The following is a 23,612-nucleotide window of genomic DNA, read 5'->3' as shown; positions in this document are numbered from 1 at the left end:
CTAGCCTCTGCAATTGGGCTGGTTTAACCTGGGTAAACCAGGCAGAATACAAGTCCAGTTAAGTTTCACGTGAAATTGTTACTCAGCTCAAGAGGTTGCATCTGTTAAATGGAAGTCTCTGCTTCCTCTCTCCCTCTTTTTCCATTAAATCCATTTAAAGCCTTTTGCTAGGTCTAGCAATTAAAATCTCTTGCAGTAAAACTCTCTGGCTGCTCTCTGATTTTGCTTCAGCGTTAATGATGGCGTTCTCAACATTATCAGGACATTTTTAGGATACGAATCATATAAAACACCGATGTCATCTCCCAGCAGGCACAAGGATGTAGTCAAAAGCATCTTCATCTTGCCCATCATGTGTGTATCATGCAGAAGCAGGAAACTGTCCCGTGGAGAAACGCTGGGGGGATGACAGCTTCCAGGCACCCCATGTCCACCGAAGCTCAGAAAGGCAGCTCTTGACTTCACCAATCCTGGGAGCAGAGTACACCTCCAAGTGCAAGCAGGTTAGAAGAGCAAGCATAGAAAAGCCAACAATAAACTATTGCACTTGATTTTCTTATGATGGATTTAAAGGCTTCTTAGAAAAAAGGAGTGTATTTTTATTTGTTTACCATAAGCAGTTTAGGGTTTTATTGCACTGTTGTCATGAACAGAGGCAAAATGATGGCAATTACAGTCAGTCAGTGTGAGGCTTCATGCAAAGTGTAACACGTGCATGAGGAATGGAAAGAGAAATAAGAGCCAGAGTGTGGAAAACTGTTTTCACCTGAGCAATGGCTTCTGCTCACAGCGTCTCATGGAAGGAAACTGGGTTGAGGATGCACTCCTGCAAGAAATGATGAGAGAGTTTAACATGCACTCAGACCTAGCAGCAGTGTGAATCCCTCTCTGTATTCATGTGAAACGCATGCAGAAGATACGTGCAGGGGAAACCTCACAGTGGGATAAGAAAATATGCTGAGGGGAAATTGTTGCTCTGTTCGCAGACAGCTCAGATGGTGATGGCACATGAGAACACAGATACTGTCAAGGGCTCCATTGACTGAGTAAGGATGAAGTGTGGGGGCACAAGAGGTCAGGGCAGATGAAAAATGTACATATGGGAATGGAGCTAAAATAGCAAGGAGAGGACATGTTGGGAAGAGAAAGTCAGGAACAGTGACAACTTTATTTTAAAATAATAAAGTACAGCTATAACTGATAAAACGAAGCTTCAGTGCGATAGGCAAGCCAGCAGAGGGAAGTTTTTAACCTCTGTACCAGTGCAACAGACACTCTAAAGAAAATAGGGAAATACAATAGCAGCATTACCTGTTTCAGCCCATATTCCAGCTGTGCCAAGTTTCAGAGTTATGTCAGAGCTCGCATACTATGTGACATTCCAGATGCCAGTTCAATGATATAATAAATCTCTCTTGTCTCCAGTTTCTGTGATCCTCGTTCTGGTCAGTGCAGGGTGAAAGAAGATACCCTCGACGTGGGGAAGGTAACGCAGCCATAGTTACCCACCCAGAGGAAATAAATAATGGGGAACAAATGACATAATTTTGCTTAAAGAAGGGGTGTTTTCATAGCAAAGGTGCTACCAGTGCATGAAGTATGAGACAGAAGTCACATTAATATGGCTTTCCAGGATTCATTTGCTGAAAGGATCAGCAGAGAACTTTGTCACACAGAGACTTCTGTCACACACAGACTTCATGCCTCCAGGAAGGAAGAAGAGTCTCAAGTTAACTTGAGGTTTTGGAGATTTGGGTTCAAGCTATTTCCTTTACCCCACTCCTTTTGTGGCCATAGCTTTGCTCTTAGCTTACATTTCCAAGAGATGCCTGAAGCTACACGTACCTGTCTGTGAAGATCTCTTACTGAGTGCCTAGAAGAAGACAATGCCCAGGTATTTGCCTTTAATGCCAGGTGCAAAAACACCTTTACAATCTAGACCTTTCATCCGGGATCTCTCCCTTCTTAATTTCTCATAAATCCCAAGAGATTTACACCATTGTAGAAAGTGGAACGAATGTTGCACCCTCTCATTCGTGTCTTCCTACTGAATGGAGCTAGAACTAATTTTTTTCTCCAGGAAACACCCAACTGTGTTAAGCAGGCACAAACCTGACCAGCACATGTATGGATGTTTGGCACCAACCTTTCAAAGATCTTAAAGGATGTGGAGCTATGGATGAAAGTCTCTGTTTGTTGGGATGTAGGAACCCCGCAGAGATGAGGTGAGGTTGGGATCGCATTGACCAGGACTGCTTTGAAATGATCCTGCTCTGAGAGCTTTGTCCAGAGCTATAGAATTTCTGTGTGAAAAATACAATGACTTCTTCAAAAGTAATCTGCCTTTAGGCTTGTAAAGAAGAATGCCCGGAGAGAGGCCCCAGCATCACCCACCCCCACAGAGTGTTGTTCTGGTATCTAACTGGTGCTTTCAAGAGTAGCTACTCATTTTAGGCTGAATGATCAATCTCCCCTTGTGCTATGGGCTGGGGGGGGGGTGTTAAGCTCAGGCTGGGAGTGATGGCTCTCCTTGACCTAGACATAGGCTGCACTGCTCCTACAATGCCTCTGCTCCCCTGATACAGAGTAGTGGCCACTGCTTCCCAGGGCCAGCCCTCCTGGCGTTGTCACCACACTAAAATCACAAATTAAAACAACAGCCTGGAGCGGAGGGACGGGTCCATGCTACACAAACACAGCTTCCAAAGAAGGAACAAAGGGAAACACAGGGTCCTAAATGCCAAAGATGGGCTTTGCCTCCTGCAGTTATTTTTTCCCTTTTGTTTCTGACTGTAGGAATACATTGTTCACTTCATTGTGAAGAGTTCCAGGCAGACATGACGAAAGGGACAAAACAGCTCAAGAAAAGAGACGTCCCGTGCAGCATTCATGAAATGTGTTGTTTGGAAACAAGGAACGAGCAAACAGGAAAGTGCTTTAACCATTGAGAAGACGGGATCCCAGTGTGTTCTTGGCACCGGCAGGAACAATGGGGTGATGTCACGAGCCAGAATTCTCCGTGGTGGGTGGAAGCCCAGCAAATAATCATCATTCTTGCTCTGGGACATCACCAAAATTTCTCCACAGTTGGTCATCCCCCACTGAGCCCCTGTTAGGAAGTACAGGAAAGAGACATTGGCAAATGAAGCTTCCTTTGGGAGATCCGTCTCTCCGCTCCCTACCCCCAGATGGACGCATCAGTTGCTATAAATCACTGCTTTCTGCTGACTCCAGGGAATTTCAGTGGTGGTGCTGGGAGCTGAGCACAGACTGCCTGAAGAATGGATTTCACACAGTGAAGAAGGGTGCACCCAAGGGCCTGGGTACTTCTAAGGGCAAAGGGGCAAAGTCTTGATAGCTATCTAGGGCTTTGAGCCGACACAGTACGGAGCATTGCCCTTGCCATTCCAAAGGTGCTGTGGATGGCGAGGAGCTTAGGAGAAACAACCTTGCACAAACAGTGGTGTTTGGAGAATTTCAACCAAGTTTAAGGCTGCTAAATGGCATAAACAATATGAGGGCATCCTCCAGGTCACACTCTCTTTTATTCTGGCTTGCAGTCAGTTCTTTGGAGAGTGACCTGAAGCTCATTTGCAGCATGCAGGCATTTTCTGAAGCAGTTCCTGAATTCGCCTTTAGCTCCTTCGTTTTCTCAGGGACCATTCCCATGAGAGGACTGGGATAGCCAGGCAATCCTCACAGTTTGGAACAGCTTTCAATCATTATTGGGCTATTACTGAAACCCAGACTGCTCACAGCTCTCCAAGATGTGCTCTGTAAGACTTCAGTTTCTCTGCAGATCAAACCATCTCTGGGCTGTTATTTGTTTTGTTATATGAAGGTTGGTGCTAGCGTATGGGCAGATGGTACTGCTTGGCCAAGCTGGCCATGGGATTAGTCTTTCAACATCAAAAAGAACTTCAGTGAGTCTAAGCCATGACATAGGAGACCTAAAGAAAAGAAGCATTAAGACATGAGTGCTTGCATGGTTTCCTGATATCAGATTCGTCCCCATTCTCTGTTGGTCTGTGGTTTGCATTATCAGTGCCTGAATATACACTGGAGGGTTGTTTATCCTGGTCCCCCAGTTTCCAGATCTGTGTTTGCTTGCCCCATCCTAAGAGTTTTCAGAGAAAACCAGTGTCCCCACAGAGAGAAGCAGCCTGCCCCCAGGCACTGAGACTGCCATTGGAATCTGCTAGAGCTGTACTGCTGCCTCCATCTCCCCGTCACAGACAGGAGGCAGAAATCTCCCCAGGAAAGTGGTGAGAGAAGGTGAGACAGGAGGGGGAAGACTGTGCCCTACAACCTGGGACTTGCTGTCCCCATTCTTTGCAGTGAGGTGGGAAGGAAGCAGGTGGCAGTAGCTTTTGCATGGACCACCTCTCACATCCAGGAGAGCCAACCTGGTTACAGCATCACCCAGAAAGTGTCTGTCCCCGTGGCTGTGCTGACCCCTTGGAGGATGCTGACCTTTGCCTACCTTGCATGTGCCTTGAGTCGGTGTGTTTTAAGGCAGCTCATATTTGCCTGGCATCCTTGCTAGAGAACTGCAGGAATGAATGATCTCAGAGCTGTGCTGCAGGCAGGAGAGACAAAGCCATAGGCACAGTAGCACTTTTCTGCCTGAGAATTTGAATTTATAGTGGGACAGCAAAGGAGGAGGGCAGGCATCAAATAAAACCATGCCCCTCCTCTCCAGTGCTTCTCTGCTTAAACCAGAGGTCTCAGAAGTCATTTGCGCTGGGCAAGGCTGGTATCACAGGGTTACGGCATTGCCTTGGGATGTCTGTCAGGCAGAAGGAGGCCTCTGCAGCGCCGCAATTCAGGAAGCTGCTAATGAAAGCTTAAGGGCAGTGAGAGAGGTGTGATCCTCAGGTGATTTCAAAGGGGAAAATCCCAGAGACCTTTGAAATGTACTCAGCTGTCTGTCTATAATCTAAGATGATTATCGCTCTGTTACACAAGTGTAATTAATTTTATAGTAAAGTCTAACTAGTCCTTTAGTAAAATAAAAGAGGGGGGAGGCAAGATTTGCCTCTAGGACACCACTTCAGATTAAATCCAGGAAGGCACTAGATAAACTTGGGATATTGTGAATATGTAGATATGTGATCAGCTTCGGAAGGGACATTCAACTTCAGGCATCAGGGCTCTCCTATTATATGAAACCTACAGCAGGAGCAAGCCATACCTTATCCCTTATGGCAAGACTTGTCCACCTTCCTCTTGAGCATCTTCTGCTGGTACTGCCACAGACCATGGACCTGATCTAGCCTGGGTTTACAGTTGTTATTTTAAAGTCAGAATAAATGTGCTCCTGATGACACCCTTCCATCCTGCTGTGGGAGCCCTTGCAGAGAGCAGCACTGCTGAACACTTGCAAATCTCTCACACCAAGGAATTTGCTGAATCTTTTCAGCACAAGCTGTTCCTTCTTTCATAAACGTAGAGACTCCAAAGTCTGTGAACTCTTCCTATTCCTTCCTCACTCCCTGGGAAGCAGAGAATGTTCACTCTTTTTCTGTGGATGCAAAAGTTGCAGCAAAGGGAAATATTTGCAGGTAAGAAAGGGTTTTTTAATAGAGTTAAACTGAATGACAATTACAGATCTGCCCTGTGTGCCTGCCTGATTACATATTTTCTGTGCCCAAAGGGCAAGAAAAGAAAAGCAAAGCACAATGTGTGTTTAGACAGCCCCATGGAGACATTCCTTGTATGTTGGGTGTTCATTGGAACACTTTAATATGGATGTCTGAGTTTACTCCACCCTGATGGTTGAACTCCTTCAGATTTCCAGAACGATGAGTGACCTGGAATTTATAATTACAATAGGTGTAATGCAATTAATCACCACCTGGAGCTGTCTTCTATCGCTAACTGCTTTATGATACCAATCCTCTGCAGCAAGTGCATGAGAACAGCTTGTGCAACATAACTCCTTCCAGCTGAGACAAGTTCAGTGGGGTTCCTACCACCGGGACAGGCACAAATACCCCTTTTCTCCAGCAGCTGCTTTCTGCAAGTGCCAAGGTGTTCCAGGTCTCAGATAGCAATATTCAGTATCCAGGCACCAACACATGACACGTGGGCTTGAAGTCCCCTTTAACAACTAGTTTTTATTTGGCCTTGCCAGCAGCGTATGCCCATTCCATATGTCTCTTTCTAGGTCATTCTTTTGGGGAAGATGTGTGGGTTAGCATTTGGGTAAGAAAGCTGCAAAGATTGGTCAGAGGTGGAAATTCATACAGAGAATAAATCAGCAGTTAAATACGGCTTGAAGAAACCCAAGGCAAACAAAGAAGATACAAGTGTGTTGTTGGTGACCCCGTGTGTTGCCCTTTAAACCTCAGCATTTGTTAATTATTAACTATTGATATGGTTTATTGATGTATTGATGTATTGATTTGTGCCACCTAGAGGACAGATCTCATTGTTCTGAACAATGTACAAGTCCATGACAGTAGCTGAAGAGTTTACAAAGGTTTTCCAACCAGAAGCGCAGGTGCTGGAACACTGAAAAATGTGAACACTGAGAATATCTCCATTTCTCCCCAGATGATGGGTAGAGCAGGAAATGAAGTGCAGAGCTTTGGAATCCGTTTGTTCCACTCAATACTATTATTTCAGTTCTCAGTCTTGCAGCTTGTTGTGAACTATTGAATTGATTTGATTTTCTTTACTCCAGGACTCAAGATTGTAATGGAAAGAAACGTCTCCTGTCCAAATGTAGGCTTTTAATCTGATTTGAAACTTCTAAAAACATTTTGTTTTTCAAAGAAATCCAAAACACTTGATTGGAGGGAAAAAAAAGAAACCAACCCAAAAACACTTCCAGCAAACCGAGAAGGTCATAATTTCCATCCAGCTCAATCTGCAGGTTTGGTAGGAGATGAGAGGCTCCAGTCTGCAGCAGCACATCATTTAGGGAAGGAAACAACGAAAGTTTTACAAGAAAGTTTAATTAAAGTAGGAGTAATTAGGTGCTGAGGAATCACAACACAAACTTGGCAAGGGATCAGTCTCTGCTAACAGTGTCTTTTTGCTGTATGTCTCTACCCTTGGACAGATGTAACCATAATTTCAGTTACTGGTTAACCAGCTTGCCATGAAGCTTCATTCTTACAGGCTGGTTTATGCTATAACTATTGGTATCTGACTGCAAGTCCAGAGGGAACAGAGCTGAGGGTAGCAACCAGATTTTCTGCTTTACTAGAAATTCTGTAATTTTTTGCTCCAAAATAAAATGACTTAAAACTATTGGGAATTTCACATAAAAATAATATAAAATCACAGAAGCAGGTCTCAGGTCACAGAAATGTAAATTCTGAGCCCATAGTTGCAAGTGTTTGGTTTCTTAAAAAGCATTTTAGCGTATTGAAGCAAAGGTTTCACTGTGAAAAGTGAATGTAAGTTGAATAGCAAGGTATTACATTAAAAAACTGTAGGCATGGGATACCGCATATTCATAACTGTGATTAATTTTGTTAGCATTACTGATAATTTGTTGGCTTCAGTACAATCAGTGTATTTGTAAAGGATGTTTAACAGTACTAGCTGTGTTTGTAAGTCAACCATTTCTAATAGTCACTTTGTCTTGATTTCTCAATAAATAAATGAAAAGCAAAGCAAGAGAAGAGGAGAGGAGAGGAGAGGAGAGGAGAGGAGAGGAGAGGAGAGAAGAGAAGAGAAGAGAAGAGAAGAGAAGAGAAGAGAAGAGAAGAGAAGAGAAGAGAAGAGAAGAGAAGAGAAGAGAAGAGAAGAGGAGAAGAGGAGAAGAGGAGAAGAGAAGAGAGAGAAGAGAAGAGAAGAGAAGAGAAGAAGAGAAGAGAAGAGAAGAGAAGAGAAGAGAAGAGAAGAGAAGAAGAGAAGAGAAGAGAAGAGAAGAGAAGAGAGAAGAGAAGAGAAGAGAAGAGAAGAGAAGAGAAGAGAAGAGAAGAGAAGAGAAGAGAGAAGAGAAGAGAAGAGAAGAGAAGAGAGAGAAGAGAAGAAGAGAAGAGAAGAGAGAGAAGAGAAGAGAAGAGAAGAGAAGAGAAGAGAAGAGAAGAGAAGAGAAGAGAAGAGAAGAGAAGAGAGAGAGAGAGAAAGAGAAGAGAAGAGAAGAGAAGAAAGAGAGAAGAGAAGAGAAGAGAAGAGAAGAGAGAGAAGAGGAGAGAAAGAGAAGAGAAGAGAAGAGAAGAGAAGAGAAGAGAAGAGAAGAGAAGAGAAGAGAGAAGAGAGAGAAGAGAAGAGAAGAGAAGAGAAGAGAAGAGAAGAGAAGAGAAGAGAAGAGAAGAGAAGAAAGAGAAGAGAGAGAAGAGGAGAAGAGAGAGAGAGAGAAGAGAAGAGAAGAGAAGAGAAGAGAAGAGAAGGAAGAGAAGAAGAAGAGAAGAGGAGAAGAGAAGAGAGAGAAGAGAAGAGAAGAGAAGAGAAGAGAAGAAGAGAAGAAGAGAAGAGAAGAGAAGAGAAGAGAAAGAGAGAGAAAGAGAAGAGAAGAGAAGAGAGAAGAGAAGAGAAGAGAAGAGAAGAGAAGAGAAGAGAAGAGAAGAGAAGAGAAGAGAAGAGAGGACAGAGAAGAGAGGACAAGAGAGAGAGAGAGAGAGAGAGAGAGAGAGAGAGAGAGGAAGAGGAGAGGGGAGGAGGAGAGGGAGAGAGAGAGAGAAGAGAGGAAAGGAACAAAACCAAGCCCCATGCAGATAAAGACCAAATACTAGACACCTCCTTGGCTGTCTGTGGTAGATCTGAGCTCTCCAGTCCCATCTCAGAGACCAGCTCTGAGAGCAGCTGCTGAACAGGAGCTGCAGTGTTGCCATTGAGTGATTTTGCTCTGAAGGCCATGGGTTAGTTGTGTCTGACATGTCTTGGATGACACATACCATCCCCTTTGTTGCTGAGATAATAGAAAATCTAGGAGCAAACAAGGCAGATGAGTAGTGGAGGAGGTAAGAGGACTCAGCTCCCACGGAGCTGTCACTATTTATAGCTCAGGGATTCCTCAAAATAGCCTCTGCTGTGTTCATGGGGTGGTTTTTTATGGCATGAACCATGTGTAGATTCCTCCTGCCAGCATTGCCTGCAGACCTCGGGGTATCACCAGCTGATGGAGAAGCTCAGCCCTGGGGAGAGGCTGGGGAAGAGAGGGTTTCATGTGTCATGAAGAAAGACCTTCTTGGCTGCTCCCAGGCAAACTCCTTTCTCTGACCACTGAGGATGCATCCTGCTATCAGTGGGAGCAAGCCCAAACCTGCCACCCACCATAATTCATCCACTGTCCACTTATGGCCCAGCTGAATGTGCTGAAGCTCCTCCGATGGGGAAAGCTCAGCCCCAAACATAGACACCAGTTCCATGTGGTCTGCAGTGGTAAGCCAAGGAACGGCTGAGCAGGCTTGTCCCAGACCATCCGGGTGGCCCAGAGGTGATTTTTGCATCAGTTTGAGCAAAAAGCTGCCTAAATTAGTGGCAAATCTAAAGAAGGGAAATGCAAAGAAGGCAGCCAGGAGGAGTACTAAATGTGAACCTTCCCCACAGGTTTAATTTGAGAACTGGTCAGGTGTTTCCCATGATAAATGAGGTCCTGGGAGAAAAAGGTCTCTCCCTCCTTTCTCACTCTACCCAGTAGACCACTTACTTCCAAGCTTCTTCTTTAGCCAGTATTTGATTATCTGCACAGAATATAAGGAAAGATATGAAAATCCCATCCCAGATAACCTCACTGTCTCCCACCAAAAGGGGTCTCTGTGTTTAACAGCCCCAGCATGAAGCAGGTAAAGTTACTCACACTTGGCCTCTTCCATGGCTCAGGAAAGTGCTGTAACCACTGGACTTTGAGTCTACTAGCACACACACATGTCTGAGGGCTCGTCTCTGCTGTCTTTTGTGTGGGTTTGGCAAGCTCTGCACATGTCTAATGGATCAGGTCTTGCCAAAAAAAAAGTAGGGAACGCCTAGTTTAAGAGTCTCTCCAGGGCTTGTGCACAAGCAGCTCACCATGTCCAAAGAGCTAAATCCAAAGGGGATTAAGTGCTCAAGCCTAGCATGTAGGCATCCTGGAGAAACCTAAAACCTGAGCTGCCACCTAACACTGTAGGTACTTTAGGTTCCTGGGTGCTGACGTTCCTCCAAGGGAGTACACACAAACCAGTCTACACCCCAGGCCTTTTGACACTCATATTTCTGCTGCTGCATGGCAGACATCCTACACGAGGTACGTGCACATCCCCATGGCATAAACATTCTCCACTGCACTCAGCCTGTTCTCCTCTTTCCTGAAACAACAGAGTTGTCCCCGTTGCTTTATGACATTTTGGAAAGGAATTCAGCAGCACATCGAAGGACACAAAACACAGCAGGGACAAACACTGATAACATTGGCAAAGTGGCAAACAGAGTGGGTGTTTGATAGCTCCCCAAATACAGACTTCCATACTCTGCTTAATGATAGGAAAAGTGTAGACAGGATATCCCTGCAGGGTGTCTCTTCAGGAGAGTTGCTGGCAAAACGTGTGTTTCTCTATACACAGTGAGCAAAGGTGCTTTGAGCCAGAAGGATTTTTTATTGTGTAAGAGAACAAAACAAGAAAGAACAAAAGTAGTTTTCATGAGAGAAGTGTGTGAGTGTGCTCCCTCTGCAATAATCTGCAATGAAGGGAGCATAAGCTGGCTGCCTCTGTCTCTAAATTGAAATCTAACATCTCTGTAGACATTGAAAGTCATAACAAATGCAGAGCTCCACGCATGATTGCACTCATTTGCTTCCATATCCCTGAAAAGATAGATTGGTGTTTGCAGATGTGATGCAGGGTTGGCTGGTTGTGGAGGACAGACCTGTCCCCACAGGTTAGAGACAGGAAGAAGTCAGTCTTGTGAGGGACACAAGAAAATACAAACAGATGCTTAGGATGAAGTTGGTGTTTGTAGAAGGCAATGCAACACTGGGCTGCAAACTGAAGGTGATTGGGTGTTACCACACCTTGAGTTGATTTCTGGAGGAAAGATGAGCACATCTTTGTAGTTCCAGCATAGGGTGAGAGTCCTGGGTCAGCAGGACCTAATGCTGTTGCCTATGCATAGGGAGAGCAAAAAAGACTCCACCAGGAACAGCTTTTGAACCTACCATTAACATTTGCCCTCAAAAGTTCCGAGCCAAGAGAGGCTGTTAAACACTTTGGAGGCTCAGCTCTGGCTCAGTCATCCTCTGCCCTGCTTTTGCAGTTGTTCAAATCACCATGTTTTTAGGCTCAAACCTTTGTAATTCAGTGCCAGCAAGACAGGCTGCTTTGCACAGCTAATTGCATGCAGCAGCAGATGCCTCATTGTGCTATGGTTGTCTGGACATGATATAGCAGAGCCTTGGTCTAGCTGTGTCAGAGGGATAAGCAGAAATACTAGGAGGATGATCTGCCCTAGGTTAATGGCATAATGAGAGAGGTGTGAAAATTATGAGTTGTGGCAGCCCCAGGAGGCATCTTATTTATCTGCGTGGTGACAGATGCCACCTAAGGAAGGGGTATATACACTACAGACAGATGATGTAACACAAATCTTAGTTAACATTAGGCACTTTTAACAATAACTGTTCAGATGACAGTTCATGGAGAGCACACATTCCTGCAGGCAGAGAAGCTGCAACCAGGAGCATACCCCACCCAGCTCTGCAAAGCAACCCTAAGGCACAAACCTACAGAGGCACAAGGGCTTGCCTGAGAAGGGCATGTTGCACCCAGCCCTTCGTTGTTTCACAGTGCTTTGTGTCTTGGGCTGTTCCAAAGGGGATTGCAACCAGAAGCCAAAGGCGCAATGTCAGCGGTGAAGGGTCCTCCATGGCCGTGTCACAGCAAGGGTAGACTACATGCATGGAGAAGGTGGCATGATGTTCTAAGGGAGCATAAAGGTGCTCCCCCCACCAAATCAAGGACTGAGAATGACTTTGTTCCTGAGACCATTTGTCGTGACTTCTGCAGCCATGGAGATGTTGTATGCAAGGCCCTGTTATATCCTGTGTCACCCTGGGTTTAGACATTGGTCTTCTGGATCTAGGCATCAGCACTGGGTGTAACTAGGAGCACTTCAGCTTCTCTAACCTGCTACCCTGTGCAAGCAGAACAAGTGGTAGTACAGTACTGTTTTGTGATACTGACTCACCTCAGAAATGCATCAGTACCAGGCATAACAGGATGATTACAGATCTTATGAAAATCTTCCTCAAAATCCTGGGCTCTGGATTCATGTGGTGCTGTGGGGAATCTCAGCTTGAAGGGAAGTCTCCGTCTGTGTACTCCAAGGAAAAACTGCAAGATATCAATCCTAACTCAAAAGAAACTATGTGGAGGAACTTCCTCCATGATTTTAGAGAAGGGGCTGGGAATGCAGCCTGGAGATGATGACCTGACTTTCTCTGGGAGGAACATCTATAGCTCCTGCAGTGATGCTACCTAGGAGTCACCACTGTGGAAACCTCACTATGTATTATGGAGCAGGGGTGGTTCATGTGGTTAGATGTGAATATCTCCCCAGCTTGCAGCCTCACTGCTGTAATACGTGCTGCCTGTCTTAATCTTGGCTAGAATGGGGCAGTCATGCAGAAGATCTTGAGCAGCCAACTGCACGGTGGCACCATTCCGATATGATGCTCTGCAGCACGTAGGGGTGAAAAGGGACCTGGGATGCTTTCACAGCACCACGTTCCTCAACTGTCAGGAAGCAAATACCTCCGTGTGGTCAATCCCACCAAAAAAAAAAAAAAGGATTTTAATCCACTGAGATGCCAGCTTAGTTTGGCCTTGACATAAGCGCTGAGAGAGGATAAAAGCTTCTGGGAGGACAGGCCAGATGGGAGGATTATCTGCACTGTTTTGGAAGAGGCTGTGACTTTACAAACAAAATTTACTCACTGAAATGAACAAAAACATCTTCTGCGGTAAGAGCTGCCTGCGCTGAGCCTTCTCCCCAGCTCACTGATATGCAAATCCCACCACACGCAGCTGGGCTGGCGCGTTGCGGTTGGCATCCTTTCTGGACCAATTTTGGTAATAGCTTTCTACGTGACTCGGGTGTGACTAAGCAGAAAGGAATGAGTGGGGACTCTTTGTTCTTGAAGCTCAGCCGAAATATGAACGTGCTGGCCTGACAAAAGCCGGCTCTTTGAATAAAGAAAATCAAGAGGTCTGGAAGGTTAATGAGTGACATAATCAGCTCCCTGGGAAGTGCACATAGGCAAGGAATGAAAACAATGTGCAACTGAGAGAATTGATTACCCACAGTGTCGCACTCACCTGTGTGCGTGGATTCCCCACCATGCTGCCTGAACATGGCTCATAGGGGCCAGCAGTGAGGCAAAGGCAGCAAAGGGCTCAGCTGGGACCCTCAGCACCAATGTCGTGCTCGGAGGAAGAGGAGGAGGAAGGCTCTGGAGGTGGGATTTTGCAAACAGGCTGTTGAGGTGCAAAGTCTGCAGATAAGGTGTGCAGGAGGAACAAAGAACGCTGTACCCTTTTACCGCCTTAGTTTTAACCCAGGTTGTAATCTGCTGTTAGGGATGGAAGAGATGTGAATTTGCCTTCTGGTCACCAAGTGCTTAAGCGAGTCTTTGCACCTCTGAATTACTTTCTAAAGCTGGAAAATAGCTCTTCACAAAGTCCTGTCCAAAAGCAGCCCTTGTCCTGTATTTGAAACAAATGGTGTCTACTTTAAGGACGGAGCTGTGCCATTGAGAACAGGAATTTCCCTGTAGTCTTCCTGCATCACTATGGTCAGTGAGCAGTAAGAGCTGAGACAAACTCTTCATCTGATGTTGTCTCTAAGCAGTGTTCAACCCTTCAGCTCTGTGGCAGCAGCCAAGCACCTAAAAGTCTGAGGTTACAATGAGGTTGAATGTCTGAGGTCGCATACCCTAAATACCGTCACTGATCTGACTGTGCTGGAGCCCGCAATACCCCTGTAACAAGGAGGTAGAAGGAAGATGATCTGGCACACTGTGTGCTGTTTGATGCTGGGTTATAGCATGGAGATATATGTCAAAGAAGGCATGGAAATGAACTTGCAGCTGGCTTTGGTTCAACTAATTATATCTGATATAATGCTGCTTTTGATGACAAGATGAAGGAATGACCCATGAGCAGAGCTTCCATCTAATTGCTGAAAGAGGATGTGAAAACCTGTGCATCACTCCCAGGGGTCTGCTGAGCATAAGAAATAGGCTGGTCTGGGCTGTGACCTTAGTATGATCCTCAATTTACCCACATCCACAACTCCAGCTAGCCTGGAGTTCTTCATAAAGAAAGTGAATGCACTGTACAGGCACAATACCTGCTCACAGGCCAGGGTGATCTCAGTGGATTGCAGAAGACACAGACCTCTGACTGCATGAAGGATTTGCCTCTGCTGCAGTGCAATGGGCAGCACACAAGGACATGAAGAGTCATGTCCCTGCAGCAATGAGTGCCCAGGAGGCTCAAAGGCAGGACACTATTGTTATCACCCCGACTTAAAGGTTTTGGTTGCCATTCTCACAAAGAATGAATAACAGAGCAGGTTGTTTCCTAAAATGGAATTAATCACTTATAGCTGCTGCTCTGCAATCTGTTCTCTGCAGTCCCTGTAAAATGAGCTTTCAGGTCTGTGAATGTACATACCTGGGGTTTGTACAGTTATCTCTGCTGGCATCAGTAAAGATTGCCCAGGAAATCGGAGCACTGATTTCACCTCTCTGGCCTGTCCCAGCACTGCTGGAGAGGGGCTCATCCTCCCAGCTTCAACAAGGGGCTGGTAGAACTGTCCTTTCCCCCCGGGCACAAGACAGGGTGGTGAGAATGTCAAATGGAAATGTAATGAAACAGGCCTGAGCCTGGGCCTTTATGTCCTAATAGGGTTTGTATCTGTTGTTTACACCAAGTTTAATTCTCAATTAACCTTGATAGTTAATTGTGACCAGTGTCAGTATTAATTGTGTTAACAGGGCCATAAAGATTCTCAGCTGCCCCTGGAAGCCATCTGTGAACCTACTTCCACTTACACAGCCTGGAATAGCCAAAACCATCCTCCTCCCAGTGAGTTTTCTCATACATGGGTGCCAGTGAACATTTCTACCTCTGGCAGTGGCTTCAGCTCAGTAGATGGCTTGTTCATGTGAAAATGTGTGCAAGAGTCTTACTCTGGGTCCTGAGAGATGAGGATCTGGACCACAAAAGCAATACAACCAGCAATAAACTCTTTATGATCATGCACAGCAAAAGCTTAGTGGAGGGGGAATGGAACGGTGACCTCCATTCCCATTTATTGATGTCAAAGGGAACTGTTTTAATCATCACTGTCCAGCTTCAGCCTGCTACAAAGCGGCAAATCCCAATCTGATTCTTATTCAGCACCTTTTCCCTAGTGCGAATATGGCTAACACCATGTGCAGGAAACACCTTTGCTGTTTGCCTTTGCTGTGCCTTTTCTACCTTGGTGAGCAGGTTTCCAGGCCCTGAATTCCTCTCCAGCAGCAGTTACAGTTATTAATGCATAGGAAGGTCAGTTAGGTTGGGCATTACCCCTTGAGTAGGAGAACAGAGCACTGCATCTGGTGAGCGCCTGGGTAAGGACTTTATGTGCCTCTGACAGGCTTTCCTCTCACCTGCCTCTGTCACCTGAACATTCTTCCTGCACGCCTCTGAACCAAAGGCTGGACATGGACATCTGCTTGTCAAAAGCATGTGCTCATGTGGATGGATCCTGTACCTGATCACTCTCCAGGCTGGGTAAGAGAGCATTTCTGGGCTTGTGTTCTTGCCATGGAGCAAGCAGTAGCTCTGTACATGTCCATCAATCACCCCAAGATGAAAGCCTTGTTCCTGCAGGTATTCCTGTCTCACATGGGCACCGTGTGAGGTCTCCCCTGCCCACTGGAATGCAAACTGTGGGGTATGAATCTGTCTCAAGATACCGCTTCTCTTCAGCTCATTGAATTACAGTAGGGGGGAATTCTTTGGAGGCTGATAAATGGGACCTGCTTGAGTCCAAGCCTCATTAATGCCTGAGGTCATGAGAAGCTCAGAAGAGCAGCTATAGCTGAAGGAATCTCAGGAAGATAAGTATCAGTCCCCAGGAGATGCCCAAAGGAGGCAGAAGCCCATTGGGAGTCTCATAAATGCACGTCCAATGTTTTCTTTGCAGTCTGCTGTTGGGACAGTTGTCATTCCCTGGAATGTGGTCACCCTTTGTTCCTCGGGTGAGCTGCCTGGCCAAGATATCGATCAGCACACTGCTCTCCTCAACCCAGTCAGCCAGGTGGGGAGGTGTGAGGGACCAGACAGAGGAGAAGCGCACGCTGCAACTGCAACCCCAAATCATCTGTCACAATCTGGGAAATGTATTGGCAAAGGGTCAGAGAAAACAACGCTCAACCCAGTGGCCTCTCCCTTGGCTCCTTGGAGTGGCTCCAGCCTCACACCTTTGTTAGTCTCTGGACAGATTTCAGTTTTCTCTCCATCAGCACTTCCTTCTCTCCAGCATTGCCCTCATCGCCTCAATCCATCACCGTCGGCAGCTCCCGTCACCTGTACAGGGGCTGGCACCATAAACCATTCCCTAAATCAGCACCTCACAGAAGTTATGGCCATGTCTGTAAACAAGGTACAGGGCTTTGAGAGGGAGCACGGTTCATCCCGATGATGGAGGATGTGGCAGGCACACACCCCCTTCAAAGAGGAGCAAGGCTGACTCCTAGCTGACGAAGACAACTGCCATTTCCAGCAGCATCCCTATATTCTCAGTGGGGAGGGGGGCACATCTGGAATCACTTGGGCAATGTGCTGTCCACAGAGAAAGAAATGGCAAAGTTAGGTGGCTTGGCTGATTTTCTGTACATTCTCCAAGTCGTTGGCCTCTCTTCGGACTGACACGGTTACCATAGGCCATCTGTCTCTCCTGACCACCCCTGAGGCAAAGCATGGGGAATTTCCAGAGGGCAGCACTTGAATTTGACACCTAAATTAGGCAAATTGCATACAGCCCCAAGTAACTTCACAGTTCAAGTCCTGCCCAAAATCACCAGGATGTGTGTGCCCAGCACTGATCACAGCTCCACTGTTAATTGCCTCCCTATTAGGCACAGGACCAGGAGATACCTCACACTTCCCTCCTTGCTGCCTTTCAAGCAGTGCTGTCAGGATGGACCTGTCAGTTTTATGCCTCCAGGTTTAATCCCAGCTTTGTTCTTAAGGATCAAAAATAATTCACATCTGCCTGCTTGCTCTGCAATCAGGGCATCTTAGCTTCCTTTGCCTGTCACCATTGCAGCACACACTGTGACTGTCACAGGCTGGTTGTACGTCTTCAGCTGAGCTTTCCTACCCCAGTGACAAAGAGCCTGGAATAACACATTGGCAGAGAGGTGTCAAACCATTGCCATACCTGACCTAAAACCCAGCCTGTGCTTGCCCTGACAATTCCAGAAGTTCCATAGAGGACAGTGTACGGGTAAAACTTATTCTTAGGTCCCAGACATTCATTTACTGCCAATCAACTGTGGAAAGCTATTACAACATACAATACTTATACAGCAAAGAAAATGCTGCCCCACAAAAAATGTCCAGATGCTTTAAACAGGTCCCCTTTTTTGACATCATTTCATGCCCCATCCCTGGCACTGTTCAAGGCCATGTTGGATGGGGCTTGGAGCAAGCTGCTCTAGTGGAAGGTGTCTCTGCCCATGGCAGGGGGCTGGAACTTGATGAGCTTTAAGGTCTCTTCCAATCCAAACCACTCTATGATTCAGTTAATGTGCAGCTGATTGCTGGGGTTAAATCACTGCTGGTCACCCTTACCAAGGAGCCTGTGAAGGCTGACCAGCAAAGGGAGTTCTAAACTCAAAGGTAAATCATCTTCTCCCATACCAGCTTCTCACTGAGCCAAAGGATTTGGGGATCTTGATAATGGTGGAGGGATTGAGAGGCCAGATGCTGGTTTTAGCAACACTACCATGACCTTGGTTTAGCAGTTTGCCTGGAGTTAACCGAGCTGTGAATCCAGCCCTGGACGTGCATGACATCGGGTAGGAAGGCTGCACCAGAGGCTGTGGCTGAGAGTGACTGACTCAGATGGCAGCAGGTTGGCATTCCTTCAAAGAGGCTCTCTTTGTCTTCTTTGTGGGAGGTGTAAATGAATTGAATGGAGACGCTGAAGGCTTTCCCGTGCCAGTTATTAGCAATCTCGCTTCTATATATAGCTTCTGCCTAACTTACTCTGGGTGAGCAAGCAGAGTGGCATGTGAGTTATCGCTCTTGTCACGTTCGCCTCTCCTGATTACATGCATTTTGTTTGCTTGCTCTATCGTGGTGATGTAAGGCAGGCTAAAAGAGGCTTCAAAACCACACGGCTTCAACGTGCCAGAGCTAGAGTCTCCGCTCTCTTGTTAGGAGCTACCTGAAGCATTGGCACTCCAAGGTATCACAGCCTCAGGATGAGGAACAGAGCTCCAGGCAATCCTCCATGGAAAGCCAGGCAGCTTCTGAGCTGTTTCCATCCATCTGGCCCAGCAGTGGTTCACGTTCAAGAAGAGAAGCAGTGGGAGACCAGCAAAATTGCACTGGATGGAAGCAGTGAAACGTCTTCCTGTGTCCCCTCTGTCAAGCAAAAGCCAATCAAACAGTCAGAGCTTTTTCAGGAGTCAGGTTAATTTTCCTGTTCTTTTCCATTTCTCTGTGTTCTGGACTGGCACCAGAATCAACCTGACAAAGGCTGTTCAAACAGCACCATCGAGCTCATCACATTGCAGCTGTCTCAGGGGAGACTGGAGAAAAATATCCTGTGCGCAGAGCCTGCTTATACTAACCCAGTATAAACATACTCACTCTATGCAGATTAGCAAGATCTATTTTCCCTCTGAGCTGTTTCATTCCCTCAACCAAGCAGCCCTCAGAAGAGGGTACTTTCTTCCTGTGCAAGTGCAGCAGCAGCTGGAGCATCCCACCATTGAGCAGGGACGAGTCAAGGAAGTTGCTCAGTCAGTGAATGTGGGCCCAGTGCCCCACTCCATCATCCCCACCTCAATGAGGAGAGGTAGCAGGTAGCCTGAGGGCTGAGCTGGGTCATCTGTGCCAGTGCAAAATGGCTGCAAAGCTTTCTTATGCTGAGTCTGAGTACCAGGTCCCTGTTGCACACATCATGTGCACCACTCCCTTGCACTCACAGGGTCATGAGGATGCTGGTATAAAAGGACCACAGATGTTAATTAGCCATCTCTGATGAATTCATTCTCTGTAGGTCTGGGAGCAGCTTTCCCCAGCCAGTTGATCCAGGGAACAACCACTCACACATAGCCAAAGTCAGTGTGTCCCTGCTCTCTGCACATCCCGTCTGGATGCTCTGCTGTGTACATGGGCTCCCCCTGGGAGCACATGCTGGCAGCTGGTACCAAGCTGGGCCCCTGCACCATGTTCCCATCTAAGATGTGGTGCTAGGTGCTGAGCATGCCAACAGTTCACAACATTAGCAGGCCCCCAGGGCATGATTCCATGCATGTGGGCCAGCACCAAGCCCCTTCGAGTGCTGAGGGGGTGTGTGTGTTGGCAGAATCCATTGAAATTCTTGGATTGCCACCAACAACTTTGACTCTTTTGTTTGGGCCAAATTCCCAGTGGGGCCCCTTCACTGCTTCCATATTGGCTGTGGCCAAGGTCTCTTGAGAGCACACTGGTTCAAGTTGGAATATGTTTTAGGTAAACAGCGTGTCAGGTTGTGGCATGTGCCCAACAGCCTGAGCCAGCCTCACATGCAAACTCCACCCGCAAGCCCAGCTCTCCTGCAGATGCAGTGGTGGAGCATGACGATGGCTGTGGGTCCACCATGGATGGAGTACACCATGAAGTCCTTAATCCCAGCAGCCGGAATATTGTCTGCTGGATTATGGCATCCCACTGACCAATTGCTCCTGGATGTAATGTTAAGAACAGGCAGCATCGTAGAATCATAGAATAGTTAGGGTTGGAAAGAACCTTAAGATCATCAAGTTCCAAACCCCCTGCCATGGGCAGGGACACCTCACACTAAACCATATCACCCAAGGCCTCATCCAACCTGGTCTTGAACACTGCCAGGGATGGAGCATCATTTCTAATTTCAAGTGAATACCTTTTAAGGTGATGCTGGCCCATCCCAAAGCAGTTCTGGTCATAGGCTGGTGGTGACTCACACCTGCAGCATGTGGCTGTGCTCCCCTGGTCCACAGTGTCATTATCATCAGCCTCATTGAGAAGGGGAACTCACTTGGAATAAATGAATCCACTGCTCTTTTCTTCCACTACAAAGGAAACAGGAACAGCAATTGCCTGAGTGGAGCAACAGGCTGATGCAGTGAATAAACATGGAGCCTTTTCACACTGAGGCTCCTCCAGGCACCAAGGATTAATTACAGCAAAGAAAAGGGACCACTGGCAGCCAAAAGTATGGAGACAAAACCCAGAGCCAAGCTAAATGTTTCCAAGCCCAATGATCCCACTTGGGAATCCAGAGCTGCAGCTGGGCTGGAGATTCAATTAATCCTTTCTCTCTTTTTCCCTTGCATGGGGCCATCCTGGGCAGGAGGTGGAGCAGAGAAAGGGCACAGAGGAGACCACTCATGTTGACCTGGATGAACCCTCCAAAAGCATTACCAAGCTACCCCATGGGCAATCGCTGTTGCCACACAGCCATACCTTGGGTCTGATGCTGCAGGCAGGCATTCCTGGGTGTAGTGATGATGGTAGTCTTCAGATATCCTGATGGTAAGTGTGCTAGGGAGATAGCTAGGAATCTCTCATGTTATGTTGTCTTCTCAGGGCTTTACTCAGCTCTTCCTCAGACAAGTCATTTTTGGGTGGTGATTTGAGTAAGGAATGAGTAAAACTTGATTAATGCTCTCTGGGGCTGACCTCTGACAGAGAGATTCACTGGGCCCACAGAAGGTAGCAGATAACCCTTCCCTGGCCGCCCCACTGATATCATTTTATTTTAGAAGAAAATACAAATTTAGGGTCAATTTTCAACAACAGATTTTGCTAAACTGATTTTTAATTGATTTTGAAGGCTTCAGTCAATCAGACTATAAGAACAAATAAAGGGTGGAAGGGGAAGCACCTTTTGTGCCAATTCTTACATCTTTTCACAGTCAGAATACATCAACCGTCCCCCGTACTTCTAAAGTAGGCAGAATAATTCAGTCTAGCAGTTCTTCTGCTGTACATGTTGTTAAAATACTAGAAATGATACTTTATATGTATGGATATATATGTGTGTGTCTCTGTAATATGTATATAGTATATATAGATGTGTCTATACCATGTGTGTGATGATACATTTAGAACATGTACATACAGTGGTTAGAACACAATGTCCCACTTTCTATTTAATGCACGAGCATAGTGTGGCTCCAATGGCATCCCATCCTTATTCTACCACAAAAATAACTAGGTTTGAATCCTAAGGATGTTTCAGCAGCTGAACCCTCTCCCCACTGCTCTCTGAGATTTTGTTTCAAGAAAGTATTGCATTATGTTCCTGGTAGAGGGTGAACTAATTAGATGTGCTGCTCAGATGCAGAGAGCATCTCCCATCACTGGTCAGGGGGCTGAGCAACCCCTGGAAGCTGCATCCCTCGCATCATGTCTCCAGCATTTCCTTGAAGCTTCCCCATAGCAGCCAGCAGAGAACAGCAGCCTCCAGAGCTGGTGTCAGACCAGTTTGCTGGGTGGGAAGGACTGGGAGGATAAAGGAACAGGCAGGAGTCCAGTGAGATCCTAATCGCAGCTTACATGGTCCCCAAAAGGCTGTTTCCTGCAGCTTTAAACCTGTCCCTTAGCACAGCAGTGACCCTTTCCAGCTCTAATTCATCTATCATTGGTCTCCCCTTATCTCTGTTGTTGGTCTTTCAGACTTGTGATTTCCAAACAGGTTCCCTCAGTGCAGCCCAGCATCTCCCATGGCTTATGGGGACTTCTGAGGACACAATTAGGCTATAAAAGCACTTGAGAGATTTTCACAGTGACGCTTCCAACAACTCCAGGGTGGAACAACCATGAGCACAAGGATCAGGTGCAGCACTCTTGGTGTTGATGGAGGAACAGGCAGAGCAGAGCACAGACAGGCTGCAAGGAGCCAAATTCTCCTGTGCATTTCACGTTTAGTGCCACCAGCATGGAAAAACATGCATATGATCCTTGGAGAAAGCCATGTCTGTGCCTTGGGAGGCCCCCACACATACCTGTGCTTGCAGTGACACACACTGTGCTTCCAAAGAGATGCAAATCTGAACTTCAGCAAGTGCACACATGCTCTTGCTCTGTTTCTCTCCCTCTGTCACAAGCAGTCAGACACATACGTGCATGTATGTATGTACTAATAGGTTTAGAGAAGATGGAGTTGTTCCTGTCGGGTCTCTCACAAGAGGATCTAGATCTTGTCCACCCTGTAGTACCACTGACTTACAGGGCCCCTTAAATACAAGTGAAAACACCCAGTGTTTTCCTTGTGGAGCTTCCACTCTAAATCAAGATTGAGAATGTGCCAGGCACATGCAGACATTATGCAAGGAAGGGAGATGCAGCAGCACAGTTGGAAAGGAGATGCTGGGAGAGTGTGCGATGGGGAGCATTTGCGTTCCTTAGGTTTGCTTTCTCCCCTCCAAGATGCTTTGAACCTATGCACAGCACCGTGTTGTTTTAAGGAAACGCAGCTTTTGGAGGGGAATATGGATGATAAAATAAAGCCCCACTAGATGGCACTCCGTGGACATGCATAATTCACCTTCCAACTGTGCCAAGCGGGGGCTGGCTGCAGGCTGCGGCTGATGCAACGCTGGGAGCTGGTGCACCTCGTGCCCCAGCAGCATGGTCCTGAGCATCCCTGCTCGGTGCCAAAGCTTTGTCTCTGCCTCTGACCTTACATCCCAGCGTTTTCTGTCTCCCTGTCAATCATCTGGGGGATCTGCTTCCCCTTACGCAGCTAAGGATGCTGCGAAGGGTGTTTCATGCACAGTGATCATCCCTAGTGCAACCACCTCAAACAGCACTGTGTTAGGGCAACAGAAAACTTGCTTTGACCCTCGGATCGATAGTGCATGCCAGGGAGCTGCCCTATGGTGCGGCTGTAGGGCAGAGGCAGCAGAAAGGGGCATCTTCCCCCTCGTGTTCCCCAGCTCCCAGTCTGGCCCCCCACATGACACGACCAGAGGAAGACCAGGCTGGGGACAGCCGGGGGTCACTGCTGGGCTAAAGGAGCTGTAAAAGGTCCTGTTTTGCTTGAAGGGATATATTTATCAATGAGGAGAGGGTCTGGGGGCTTCCCCACTCCATAGCACAGTGCCAGGGCTATGAATAAGCGCAGGAGAACCAGACCTCACCAGGGAAACCTGCTGCATGCTGTGAAGATGTGCTCTGGGCTAGGGGAACCTTTACTGAGACCCAAAACCTAATCCTTTCTTCCATCTGGCCTCAACCCCTTTCCTTCTGTGCATGCCAGGCTCAGGGATGCCTGCGGGAGCAGCTAAGCCCATGCAGGTGTTTTCTCCTCCAGGGTGATGCTCTTCATCATGGCCCTGCTCACAGCCCCACCGCTGAGCCATGGGGACACCTCCAGGGAGCCCTGTTCCCAGTGCCACCCCCGTGGGGGCTGACGGT

The sequence above is a fragment of the Pezoporus flaviventris genome, unplaced genomic scaffold (assembly GCF_033815535.1).
Source record: "Pezoporus flaviventris isolate CSIRO_AGI_PZ_B2104156 unplaced genomic scaffold, CSIRO_AGI_Pfla_v1 ptg000008l, whole genome shotgun sequence".
NCBI classification, from domain to species: domain Eukaryota; kingdom Metazoa; phylum Chordata; class Aves; order Psittaciformes; family Psittacidae; genus Pezoporus; species Pezoporus flaviventris.
Note: the sequence above shows the minus strand (reverse complement) of the source record.